We start from the raw sequence: 12,429 nt of genomic DNA, 5'->3' as shown, positions 1-12,429 counted from the left end.
TTGGGATCCACGTTGATGACTAACAGAAACAAGCTGCCATAAGGTGACCTGTTCTTACAGTTCCTACACAAACAAACCCAAACGAGCACCAAAACACAGAGATGAGCCCTTAACCATAAAACAAAGGAGAGCTGTACACATGCAAGACACTACAAATATCTAACTGAAATTAGAAGATATTAGAAGTTAGTCTAACTGCAAGTTTGCCCTCAAAATAAAACACTGAATTTAAACGGAACAAAACCACTGATGTGCTGCATTTAAAAGAATCTATCTGCAGAAGTTGCAGTGTGTTTAGTTATAAAACTGTTGTTTTAAAAATTCAACAAATATAATCTTTACCATGACAACAGCAAGGTATTTGGAAAATGAGTTATTACCCAATGAATAAATCACTACTTTGGAGTAGTATTTACAAATCTCATCACAGACTGGTGCAAGAAAACACAGCATGCAGTAAATCCAGCCAGAGTCACAGAGGCGTTGAAATGTCTGTTAAATATATATAAATATGCCTCCTACTGTACTTCCAAACCCATGCTAATGTTTTTTCTTAAGAGATCATATTTAGGGTTTTCTAAACTTGGTCAGGCCCAGGCAGCTATTTCATACCCACATACAGGGACAGGAACACCTATCCGTAGCCACTAACACGGACCTACATGGTCTTGGCCCTCTTAGCCAACAGACCACCAGAGGGGACAGACAATCAAATTGCTCTCTCTGACAAGATTACATCTTCAATAAGTTAGTTTAAAATAATTCCTCTAAATGTAGCATGTTTAAGAAATAAAATTTATAAGCAGGTTTTAAGGTCCATTTTCTTATACTATCTTGCTTTCTCTGGTGGCATAACTTGATGCTAAAAAGAATAATTCTACAAATGCATCAGGTTTTAGAGAGCATCTTCTCATTTTTGCCCTAGGACATTATCATTGCCTATTTCATTATATCATGTCAATGTAGTTTATGTGTCAATGCCTGATGTGGGACAGCATTTATCCAGTAAAATTACAAACAAAACCCCTTACGCTAATTTAATTCCAGTAAAGCTATATGATCTCCTCTGATACTGGAAAACAGAGACACTTTTGGTTTTGGTTTTGTTTCAGTTTATTGTCTCACTATGTACAGACATATCTCAAGGGAAAGAGAGGGCAATATTTAGAGATATACACAAGAGGCAAATTTCTATCCTTCCACTCCTACAACAGGCTATACAGGAGTTGTGCAGAAATTAAAGCAAATGTGAAATGATGTCTTGCAACTTTTTTTGAAAAGCCAACCTGTACCAGAGATCCCCATGGATATTTTTATAAAGAGATTGGTTTAAAAGGAGATGATCAATGGCAATATTATCACTCATCTACATAATGCTACAATGACTACAGTTGCCCACATTTCCATAAGTCAAACTAATTCAACTGGGTGAATCTATTAAAAAAAAAAACTGCTAGTGCCAATTTTTCCATATGAACTCCAGTTTATAAAAAGGCTACTTTACCTGTAGCTTTGTGCAGTTACAGAACAATTTTTCCATTTATTTTAATCAGGCATGTTAATTAATTTTAGCCTTAGAAAGTGCTCTCGCTTAAAATTTCGTATCACTGGGTTATATATCTATTTTTTCAGTATCCCATTCTCACGAGAAAAAATTGACAAAACCCACAAAAATGTTGGAATGATAAAGGTTGTCAGGGTAACAAATTATGCACACAGGCAAAAGGGTAAAATATAATTATGCAGATGGCAAAATAAAAGAAGGTAATTTACAACTGATGCAGAAAATTACTGGCACAATAAGCATATCCCATAAATCAGTTAGGTAACAACCTAATTTATAACTTTCTGAAAAACTGCAAAGATAAAATAGAGACCTAGAAAGGAGTTTTAGTGCTTCATGTCTTTTCTTTCAGTAATGCACCTACTAAGGACAACATTAATAGACCAGAAGCTCATTAAGTAATTGTTGCCACATGATTACCCCACTCCCCTCTGCACTAATGAGCAATTACTTCTTGTGGTGATTGATTCTTTCTTTTCGACAAGGAAAATAGGAACATTTTTGCCACACAGGAATGGCAGAAGCTCATAGGTCTGAGATTACCAGCTGAAAAGCTATTCATTTTTACAAACATCAACAAACACTCCTCAGGCCAGAATAACTGAGTCCCTTTCATGCCTTCTCACAAATCCACTGGAAAGCACCATAGAAACTGAGACCTGACTTCTCCCTGCAAACCAACAGGCACATCTGAATATGCCTCTTTGAAAAGCTATACAAAAGCAACTATTTTAGTAATAAGATACTTTGAGGGTGTCCTAGTTAGGACAACTGAGACCAGTTCATCAGGGTATGGGTGTAACCCAAAACTGTGTATTCTATAGCCTTCCATGCCATTTCCCAGAAACTGTTATCAATTAACCATTTACACCCTCTGCCCATAGAGCCTGACTCCTCAGGCTATAAACTAGGTGTTAAGAGGCCTGTGAGATAGGAGGATGCTCCTGTCCTCACACCCTTTGTGGAACTCCCCGCCCTGAGGGAAGTGCTGAGCATTTCTGCCTGAACTGCAGGATATATAATCTTGGAGTCTTGGAACATTTGGAACCACTCTGTGGGATCCAGAGAAGGACTGCAGCTCATCGCTCTCAAACAGACTTGGATCACCACCCTATACTGGACTCCAATCACCACTTTTGACCAGACTGCAACAGCTCTCCCACCAGCAGGTTCTTCCCCTCTCCCTTTACTTTGGACTCAAGCGGGGCCCAAGGAACACCACGTTGTTCATGCCCCAGGGTACTGGGTTATACATTTGGGTTTTGTGGGTTAAGACCAATTGTTTGTTTGTATGATTGTACTTACTGTATTATTTTAGTAAATTGTTATTCTGACTTATAATCTCTCCTTTGAGTTGAGTTCATTTCCCCTGCTGGTTAACTCTTAAACCAGCACATTTTTTGGCCGCCCAACGTGGGGCAGAGAGAGAGAAGTCAGAATCACAATTTCACTTTAAGCATTTGTCTATTTGGATATAGAAACTCCCTGATCACCATGTTGTTTGATGCATTCACATGGATGTTGTATTTGAGCCTGTTCATATTTCCACAGATGGGGCATTATTTGCCTGTTTTGATGCTCTCTTTAAGACCAGGGAGAGGGATCCAAATTGCTTTATTAGTATATTATGATTATGTCATTCTAACATCAGAAGCAATGAGTTTCATTGTAAATGTGTATTCAGTCCTGTTTGCCTGTCCTGGTTTGGGTTGCTACCTCTGGGGCTTCATTAAAAATCGTACCCAGCCCTTTGGGGGAACAGGGGGGATGGTTGTTTCCAGCCTCTCACCTCCTTCTTCCCCTTCAGACCTGCTACAACAGTTTTTGAAAATATTGAGTTCCCTTTTGATGTTAAGGACAGTATAATGTTATTGTTAGTGTTGCTCTGTCTGCTCTGTACTGTGTACACCATGTTTAGGGTCAGAACAGGGCCTTCTAGGGAGGTTGTCTGGACACCTGCCCTGGGAGCAGATAATGCTGAGTGGCACGGGAAGTGGGAGGACATCAGCCAGTATTTGGAGAAGTTTTCTCCTCCAATGATCTGGAAATTCACCCCTGAACAACTGCAGGATCCTGTTAGCATGATAAGACTGGTGAAGGGAAAATGCTCTGGCAGCTCCAGAGATGGCCAGCTCACAGCAACCTGCTGGGCCCTGGCCACTGCCTACCGGACACTACTTGACATGGTACAGCACTGTCAGGGGGAGGAGAGAAGGACCAAATCCGCAGGCACCACGTCCACCCAAACCACAGCTGAGTCAGAGGGAGAAAGAAATAAACCAACCGGCACCGTGTCCACACAAACCATCGAGGAGCCAGAAGAACAACCAAAACCAATAGCAGTCGCCCCTGTCCAGAAAAGGAAATCAAAGACTAAATCAGTCCGTATAGCAAATGATGACGAAGAGGCAGGACCTTCACATCCACTGGAGGAGACAGAGCCAGAAATAATCACTCGGTCCCTATCCCTGGGTGAGCTACGCGAGCTCCGGAGAGAGTTCACACGACAGGCGAACGAGTCCATTCTGACCTGGCTGCTCCGAATCTGGGATGCCGCAGCTAACGATACAATCCTAGATGGGAGTGAAGCCAGACAGCTGGGGTCCCTGTCTCGAGATGTAGTCATTGATCAGGGGATTGGAAGGAGGCAGGAAACTCTCAGCCTCTGGCGGCGACTGTTGTGCAGTGTGAGGGAGAGATACCTTTGCAAGGAGGACCTCCACGTACAGCAAGGACAGTGGAACACGATGGAACAAGGTATCCGGTGCTTAAGGGAGTTAGCTGTACTGGAGATAATCTTTTCAGATGATGAAAGATTTCCTAAAAGTCCAGATGGCGTACAGTGCACCTCCCAGATGTGGTTAAAGTTTGCACGACTTGGGCCAGAAATGTATTCCCGCTACTTAGCAACGCTGCAATGGAGGGAGGGAGAGGACAAGGTGGGAGCATTGGTTAGTAAACTCAGGATGTATGAAGACACTGTCACCGCCCCATTACGAGCCCACGTCTCATCTGTGGAAACCAAACTGGCTGAACACGTCAGAAGCCTGGAAGAGAAAATTGAAGAGGGACACCAGAAGCTAAGAGAGGAAATTAAGGAAGGGATCTTCCATATCTCACCAGGACAAACAAGAGTCTCTGCTATTAGGAGCCAGCGTCCCCCAGCTAAGGAGAGAAGGTACACTCCACGTGGCAATCTATGGTTTTACCTCCGTGAGCACGGAGAAGATATGAGGAAGTGGGATGGGAAACCCACCCCTTCCTTAGCAGCCCGGGTACGTGAACTGAAAAGAGGAACAAGTACCATAAAGAACTCTCCAAGGGTAAACGTTGCTCCAGTCTCTTGTGGGCAAGACTCCAGACGGTACAGGAATGATGATACGTCTGATCCTCTTGAAGGGACCTCCAGGTCATACCCACAAGAAGAGCACAATGAGTACCATGACCAGGACTAGGGGTGCCCTGCCTCTAGCCAGGTAGAGGAGAGGGACAATCGAGTCTATTGGACAGTGTGGATTCGGTGGCCTGGCACATCAGAGCCACAAAGGTATAAGGCCTTAGTGGACACTGGCGCACAATGTACTTTAATGCCATCAAGATACGTAGGGGCAGAATCCATCTCCATTTCTGGGGTGACAGGGGGATCCCAACAGCTGACTGTACTGGAAGCTGAAGTGAGCCTGACTGGGAAGGAATGGCACAGACACCCCATCGTGACTGGCCCAGAGGCCCCGTGCATCCTTGGTATAGATTACCTGAGGAGTGGGTATTTCAAAGACCCAAAAGGACTTCGTTGGGCTTTTGGCATAGCTGCTGTGGAGACGGAGGAAATTAGACAGTTGAACACCTTGCCTGGTCTCTCAGAGGACCCCTCTGCTGTGGGACTGCTGAAGGTTGAAGAACAATTGGTACCAATAGCCACAGCAACAGTGCACCGTCGGCAATACCGCACCGACCGAGACTCTGTGACCCCTATACATAAGATGATCCGTGAACTGGAGACCCAGGGGGTGGTCAGCAAGACTCGCTCACCCTTTAATAGCCCTATATGGCCAGGGCGTAAGTCCAGCGGAGAGTGGAGGCTGACAGTGGATTACCGTGGACTCAATGAAGTCACACCACCCCTGAGTGCTGCTGTGCCGGACATGCTGGAGCTCCAGTATGAGCTGGAGTCCAAGGAAGCCAAGTGGTATGCCACCATTGACATTGCCAATGCCTTTTTCTCCATTCCTTTGGCAGCGGAGTGCAGGCCACAATTTGCTTTCACTTGGAGAGGTGTGCAGTACACCTGGAATCGACTGCCTCAGGGGTGGAAACACAGTCCCAGCATTTGCCATGGACTGATCCAGACTGCACTGGAAAAGGGTGAGGCTCCAGAGCACCTACAGTACATTGACGACATCATTGTATGGGGGAACACGGCGGGCGAAGTCTTCGAGAAAGGAGAGAAGATCATCCAGATTCTCCTAAGAGCCGGTTTTGCCATTAAACGGAGTAAGGTCAAGGGACCTGCTCAGGAAATTCAGTTCCTAGGAGTGAAGTGGCAAGATGGACGCCGCCTAATTCCCATGGAGGTGATTAACAAAATAGCAGCCATGTCCCCACCAACCAGCAAGAAGGAAACACAGGCTTTCTTAGGTGCTGTGGGCTTTTGGAGGATGCATATCCCTGAGTATAGTCAGATTGTAAGCCCTCTCTACCTTGTGACACGGAAGAAAAATGATTTCCAGTGGGGCCCCGAACAACAACAAGCCTTTGAACAAATTAAACAGGAGATTGCCCATGCGGTAGCCCTTGGGCCAGTAAGGACAGGACAGGACGTGAAGAACGTGCTCTACACCGCAGCCGGGGAGAATGGCCCTTCTTGGAGCCTCTGGCAGAAAGTGCCTGGGGAGACCCGAGGACGACCGCTGGGATTCTGGAGTCGGGGATACAAAGGATCTGAAGCCAGCTATACACCAACTGAGAAAGAGATCCTGGCTGCCTATGAAGGAGTTCGAGCTGCCTCAGAAGTGATCGGCACCGAAGCGCAGCTCCTCCTGGCACCCCGACTACCAGTGCTGGGCTGGATGTTCAAGGGAAGAGTTCCTTCCACACATCATGCCACCGATGCCACGTGGAGTAAGTGGATCGCTCTGATCACGCAGCGAACCCGGATAGGAAATCCTAATCGCCCTGGGATTCTGGAAATTATCACCAATTGGCCCGAAGGTGAGAGTTTCGGACTATCCTCTGAAGAAGAGGAGGAGAAGGTGACACGGGCTGAAGAGGCCCCACCATATGACAAGCTACCAGCAGATGAAAGGCGATATGTGCTCTTCACGGATGGCTCCTGCCGCATTGTAGGGACAAACCGAAAATGGAAGGCAGCTGTATGGAGTCCCACACGGTGAGTTGCAGAAGCGACTGAAGGACAAGGTGGGTCGAGTCAGTTTGCAGAGCTTAAAGCCGTTCAGTTGGCTTTGGATATAGCTGAACGAGAGAAGTGGCCAAGACTCTATCTCTACACTGACTCATGGATGGTGGCCAATGCTCTGTGGGGATGGCTGGAGCGATGGAAAAAGGCCAACTGGCAGCGCCAAGGGAAACCCATCTGGGCGGCAGAGATGTGGCAGGACATCGCTGGCCGGGTAGAGAAGCTGAGTGTGAAAGTCGGTCATGTAGATGCTCATGTACGCAAGAAACGGGCTAATGAGGAGCATTGTAACAATGAGCAGGCGGACCGAGCCGCCAGGATTAAAGTCTCTCAGGTAGATCTGGATTGGCAGCACAAAGGAGAATTATTTCTGGCTCGATGGGCCCATGATGCCTCCGGTCACCAGGGGAGAGATGCAACATACAGATGGGCTCGTGACCGAGGGGTGGACTTAACCAAGGACATTGTCTCACAGGTCATCCATGACTGCGAGACGTGTGCTGCCATCAAGCAGGCCAAGCGGGTGAAGCCTCTATGGTATGGTGGACGGTGGTCAAAGTACAGGTATGGGGAAGCCTGGCAAGTTGACTACATCACGCTCCCCAAAACCCGCCAAGGCAAGCACTATGTACTGACCATGGTAGAAGGAAGTACTGGATGGTTGGAGACATACCCCGTGCCTCATGCCACTGCCCGGAATACCATCCTGGGCCTTGAAAAACAAGTCCTGTGGTGACACGGCACCCCAGAGAGAATTGAGTCTGATAATGGGACCCATTTCAAGAATGGCCTCGTAGACACCTGGGCCAAAGAGCACGGCATTGAATGGGTGTATCATATCCCCTACCATGCACCAGCTGCTGGAAAAGTTGAGCGGTGCAACGGACTGCTGAAAACCACCCTGAAGGCACTGTGTGGAGAGACTCTCAAACACTGGGAGATGCATTTAGCAAAGGCCACCTGGTTGGTCAACACCCGAGGCTCCATCAATTGAGCTGGCCCTGCCCAATCAGAACTTTTGCATACTGTAGATGGAGATAAGGTCCCCGTGGTACATATGAGAGGAATGTTAGGGAAGACTGTTTGGATTAGTCCCACCTCAAGCAAAGGCAAACCCATCCGAGGGATTGTTTTTGCTCAGGGACCTGGTTCCACCTGGTGGGTAATGCAAAAAGATGGGGAGACACGTTGTGTACCACAAGGGAACCTAATTCTGAGTGAGAATGGTCTGTAATGTTTCATTGTATATATATATATATATATAGATGTATATAGTTTTAAAGGGATATAGTTTTTTTTAAAGGGGGTTAATTTGGGCATGACATGGATGGCATAGAATAAGGGGTGGATAATGTCCTAGTTAGGACAACTGAGACCAGTTCATCAGGGTATGGGTGTAACCCAAAACTGTGTATTCTATAGCCTTCCATGCCATTTCCCAGAAACTGTTATCAATGAACCATTTACACCATCTGACCATAGAGCCTGACTCCTCAGGCTATAAACTAGGTGTTAAGAGGCCTGTGAGATAGGAGGATGCTCCTGTCCTCACACCCTTTGTGGAACTCCCCGCCCGGAGGGAAGTGCTGAGCATTTCTGCCTGAACTGCAGGATATATAATCTTGGAGTCTTGGAACATTTTTAACCACTCTGTGGGATCCAGAGAAGGACTGCGGCTCATCGCTCTCAAACAGACTTGGATCACCACCCTATACTGGACTCCAATCACCACTTTTGACCAGACTGCAACGGCTCTTCCCCCGGCATCTCACTGCAATCACCACTTTTGACCAGACTGCAACCGCTCTCCCACCAGCAGGTTCTTCCCCTCTCCCTTTACTTTGGACTCAAGCGGGGCCCAAGGAACACCACGTTGTTCATGCCCCAGGGTACTGGGTTATACATTTGGGTTTTGTGGGTTAAGACCAATTGTTTGTTTGTATGATTGTACTTACTGTATTATTTTAGTAAATTGTTATTCTGACTTATAATCTCTCCTTTGAGTTGAGTTCATTTCCCCTGCTGGTTAACTCTTAAACCAGCACAGAGGGATTAAAAAAAAATAAAAATAAAAAAAAAATTGGTCACTTGGAATAAGCAAGGTCATGGTGGTTTCTGAGCCCCTAACTTTTCAAATTGCTGCAGCACAACATAAAAATTAACATCTCTCCAAGTCCTACTGATTTAACGAGTATTTCGTCACAGGTCTAAATGTTTTCCTATATTAAAGGGGAAAGGGATAAGAAAAGGATGATTTTTGTGAACAAAATTACACAACGAGATGTGACACACATTTGAGGAAAAGGAGGTGCTAAAGGTGCTAAATTCAAAAACAAATGTCAGAACACGTGGCACACACAAAGACAACTACATGACAGCAAGGTGTTCAGGAAAGATTTTAAACTTCCAAGGAAAAAAGTGATCATCTGTGTGGCATAGTGATAATACAAAACAGCAGGGTGGCATAATGCAGCAGGAGGTTTCTTAGGCAAACCTCATCCTCCTGTTGGCACAGGTCAGGACTCTGAACTACACCCATGTGATGAGGGTGGTACAGCTGCAGCATTTGCTGTGAGGAGGGAAGGAGCAGCAGCCTTTAGAGTCTGTATTAAGGTTTCGGAAACAGTCTTGGCAGAAATGAATTATAGGTGGCTGCAAGGTCATCTCATTTGTGACATTAAGTCATTAGACTGATTATGTGTCCATCTGCTCTGCTTTGCAAATTGGCCTTCTGTGTTCATTAGCAATCATAAACCCGGATATATTATGACACAGGCCAGGAAATACATGTACAAACAGTCATGAGCACGGCCCTGAGAGCATTACAGCTCCTCAGTGTCATAAACACTAACGACTTTGAAGCATGCAATTAGCCTGCTGCAAGTAAGCACCTTCAGAGCAAACAGAGTACAAGACCTACATCAAGAAAAAAGGAATTTTCACTGTAAATATGCCCACAACTAAGGGGACTTGAGCCTACCAAAACAGGGGGTTGTCAGTGAAGAGAGAGCTCAGTGTAGTAACCATTCATTATCATCGTCACCTTGGCATCACTCTCCTCCTGCACAGTGGATTTCATTAAAGACAGAGGTACCAGTCAGTTGGCTCTGCTTCTCCTTCCATCCACAGGGCTTAACTGTGCTTTTCTGTGGGCTGTAAAATGTAGTAATACAAAAAACTTACAAAGCGTGCTCTGCCCCTGCCCTGACACTGAGGCCCTGTGCTGCAGAGCCTGCTCTCACCCCCAAACCATGCCCTGCTCACCCTCACCTTTTGTTTATGCAGATACAAAAGTGCTGTGACACGTTGGCAGCAGGTCAGGGAGCCAAGTCCATTCCTGGTTCCATTACAGGGATGAGCTTGGTGCAGGTGCTTAAACTGACAATGAACATGGTGTTCAAATAGCTAAAACCCGGAAAGAGAACTCCTCCCACAGCCATTTTATGGTCTGTACATTATGACAGCTAACAGTTGAATTATTTACAGAGTGAGCACTTGTACTGTAACCGTATTTTTTTTAGCTATGTATTCATGTCAAGGGAAGCAAAAATAGTACAGTTCTAATGGGTACATTTCTATTCATCTATCCCTTGTTTTTCCCATTCTACCCTAAGGCTATCATTACGTACGGTAACGAAGGAAATTAAAATGATTCCTGTTGCCTCTCTTCTTTATTAATCTTTAATGATTTTTAATTTGAATGCTTTAATCCATCCTTTCATAAAAAGGGTAAAGCAGTAATTCTCAAAAAGCCTTTTGCCGTTTTTTTTTTCAGTCATCCCTTTTTACAACAAATTTCCAAAAACCCCATGGGAATTTCATTTCTGGTACGTACTTTCCTGTTTTATCAGTATTCAGAGAACGATCTGAGTGCATGAACCTGCTCCCATCACCAGCACATGGAGTGATTCAATACAGCACATATGCATGTTTCTCTATAAGCAAATAATTATGTTGTTTCTTGTTCAACAAAGCATTAAAGCAAAAGCTGTTTACTATAAGCTGTGCTCACTGCCAGGAGTAATCTCTTTCTTATTTAAATGAGACTAATAAAGGTAGAAAACATTCTGCCTAGGAGTGGTTTAGGAGGAGAACTCAAGCTTGAGGAGCTTTTCTTTGCAGCAAGCCAAAAGAAAAGGGGAGGTAGATGTGAAGTTTGGAAGTCCATCCTCTGCAGCTGGCTCAGGGGAGGGCAGAAGAGCCTGGGAGCCAAGCCCAGGATGAATTAACCCTTCAACCCAGAAACCACTGCCTGCTGAGGTCACTGCTGGTGCCAGAAGCAAAGCCTTCCATGGTCTCCCTCGAGAGCTGCTGTCACAATTCCAGCATAAAAATTCACAATTCCACCTGCCACCCCCTGCCCTTTACTCAGGCCTGTCACATTGTCCCTTCACACCCTGGTCTTTGGGGTCAGCACAAGCATCTGTCTGGGTCACTTCAGAGCCAGGTGGAAAGCAAGCAAACAATTGATAAAATAAACCACTCCCCACCAGCCCTGCTTAGGAGCTGAGGTAGTTCTGAACATTTCACCAGTCTTCATTAAATAACCTGCCCTGAAATCTCCCTAGTGTCACCCAAGTGTGAACTGAAGCTAGAGTGGCACATACACCTCAAACCACACTTCTCCTGGAAGGAGAGATATTTGGATGACATCACAGAACATTAGACCATAAGGACCATTATCTGTGTCTAGTATTCCATGTACTCTGCATTTCCTCATGGCACTTAGCACGACAAAATTAACCATTCTTTTGGAATTATATTTTTATTATGTCAAAAATTTTTCATCAAAGACAGAAGTTTGGAAGACCTCCTCCAGCCACAAATGAGCAAACTGCCCTTTGCCCAGATAGAGGGGCTGTGAAGTGTGGAAAGCAGGTCTTTCGGAGTCCAGACCAGAGGGGGCAGGGGGAGGACACACCATCTTCCACCTTCAAAGGAGAAGGTAACAGAGGCTGTTTTTAACAGGCAGGTTGACTGCCACCAGAAATACCTGTCAGGAAATTTATTTACAAAATTCAAATATTCTGATTCATCCACCTTTCCCACTGGAACTGTTTCATTATGTATAAATACCCACATAGTTGTTCATACACATATCTTCTGCAGACAAAAAGAAAAGTAGCCTGAAGCCTGGGTCTGTTTTTGAAGTAGAGGAAAGCAGAGCCCAGTCTCCACTCCAAGGAACAGCAGGATTTTGACCCTGGTACTTTACCTCCCCACAGGCCGCTCTGTAAACTGGGCTGCTGAGCTATCCCAGGATTGGCTTGGGTTACTTCTTTGAACAGAACAGCTGTGAAAAGCACCAAGTTCAATTAACTAGCTCTCGTTTCATTTATCTATCTTGAACAGAAAAATATCATTAAAAACCCTGACCCAATTATTTCATACATAAAAGGAGCCTTTGTAGAAGGTGTAATATTCCTAAGAGGTGGTTAATGAGAAATAT

At 45.3% G+C, this 12,429-nt stretch overlaps 1 long non-coding RNA gene across 2 annotated transcripts in view; it reads right to left on the bottom strand.

Moving 5' to 3' along the window:
* Window positions 1-10,341, bottom strand: part of LOC113996330 — a 33,071-nt gene extending 22,730 nt beyond the window's left edge. For both annotated transcript variants that reach the window (XR_005564970.1, XR_005564969.1), the window contains exons 1-2: window positions 10,251-10,341; window positions 10,024-10,133 (exon numbers count right to left, since the gene is read on the bottom strand). This is a non-coding gene — a long non-coding RNA (uncharacterized LOC113996330). The remainder of the gene's footprint in view (window positions 1-10,023; window positions 10,134-10,250) is intronic.
* Window positions 10,342-12,429: the final 2,088 nt, after the last annotated feature.

This window comes from Pipra filicauda, unplaced genomic scaffold, assembly GCF_003945595.2.
Source record: "Pipra filicauda isolate LSUMZ 115617 unplaced genomic scaffold, ASM394559v2 scaffold398_size834171_pilon, whole genome shotgun sequence".
In the NCBI taxonomy this organism is placed as follows: domain Eukaryota; kingdom Metazoa; phylum Chordata; class Aves; order Passeriformes; family Pipridae; genus Pipra; species Pipra filicauda.
The sequence above is the reverse complement of the archived record's forward strand: the minus strand, read 5'-3'. Positions and strand labels throughout refer to the sequence as shown.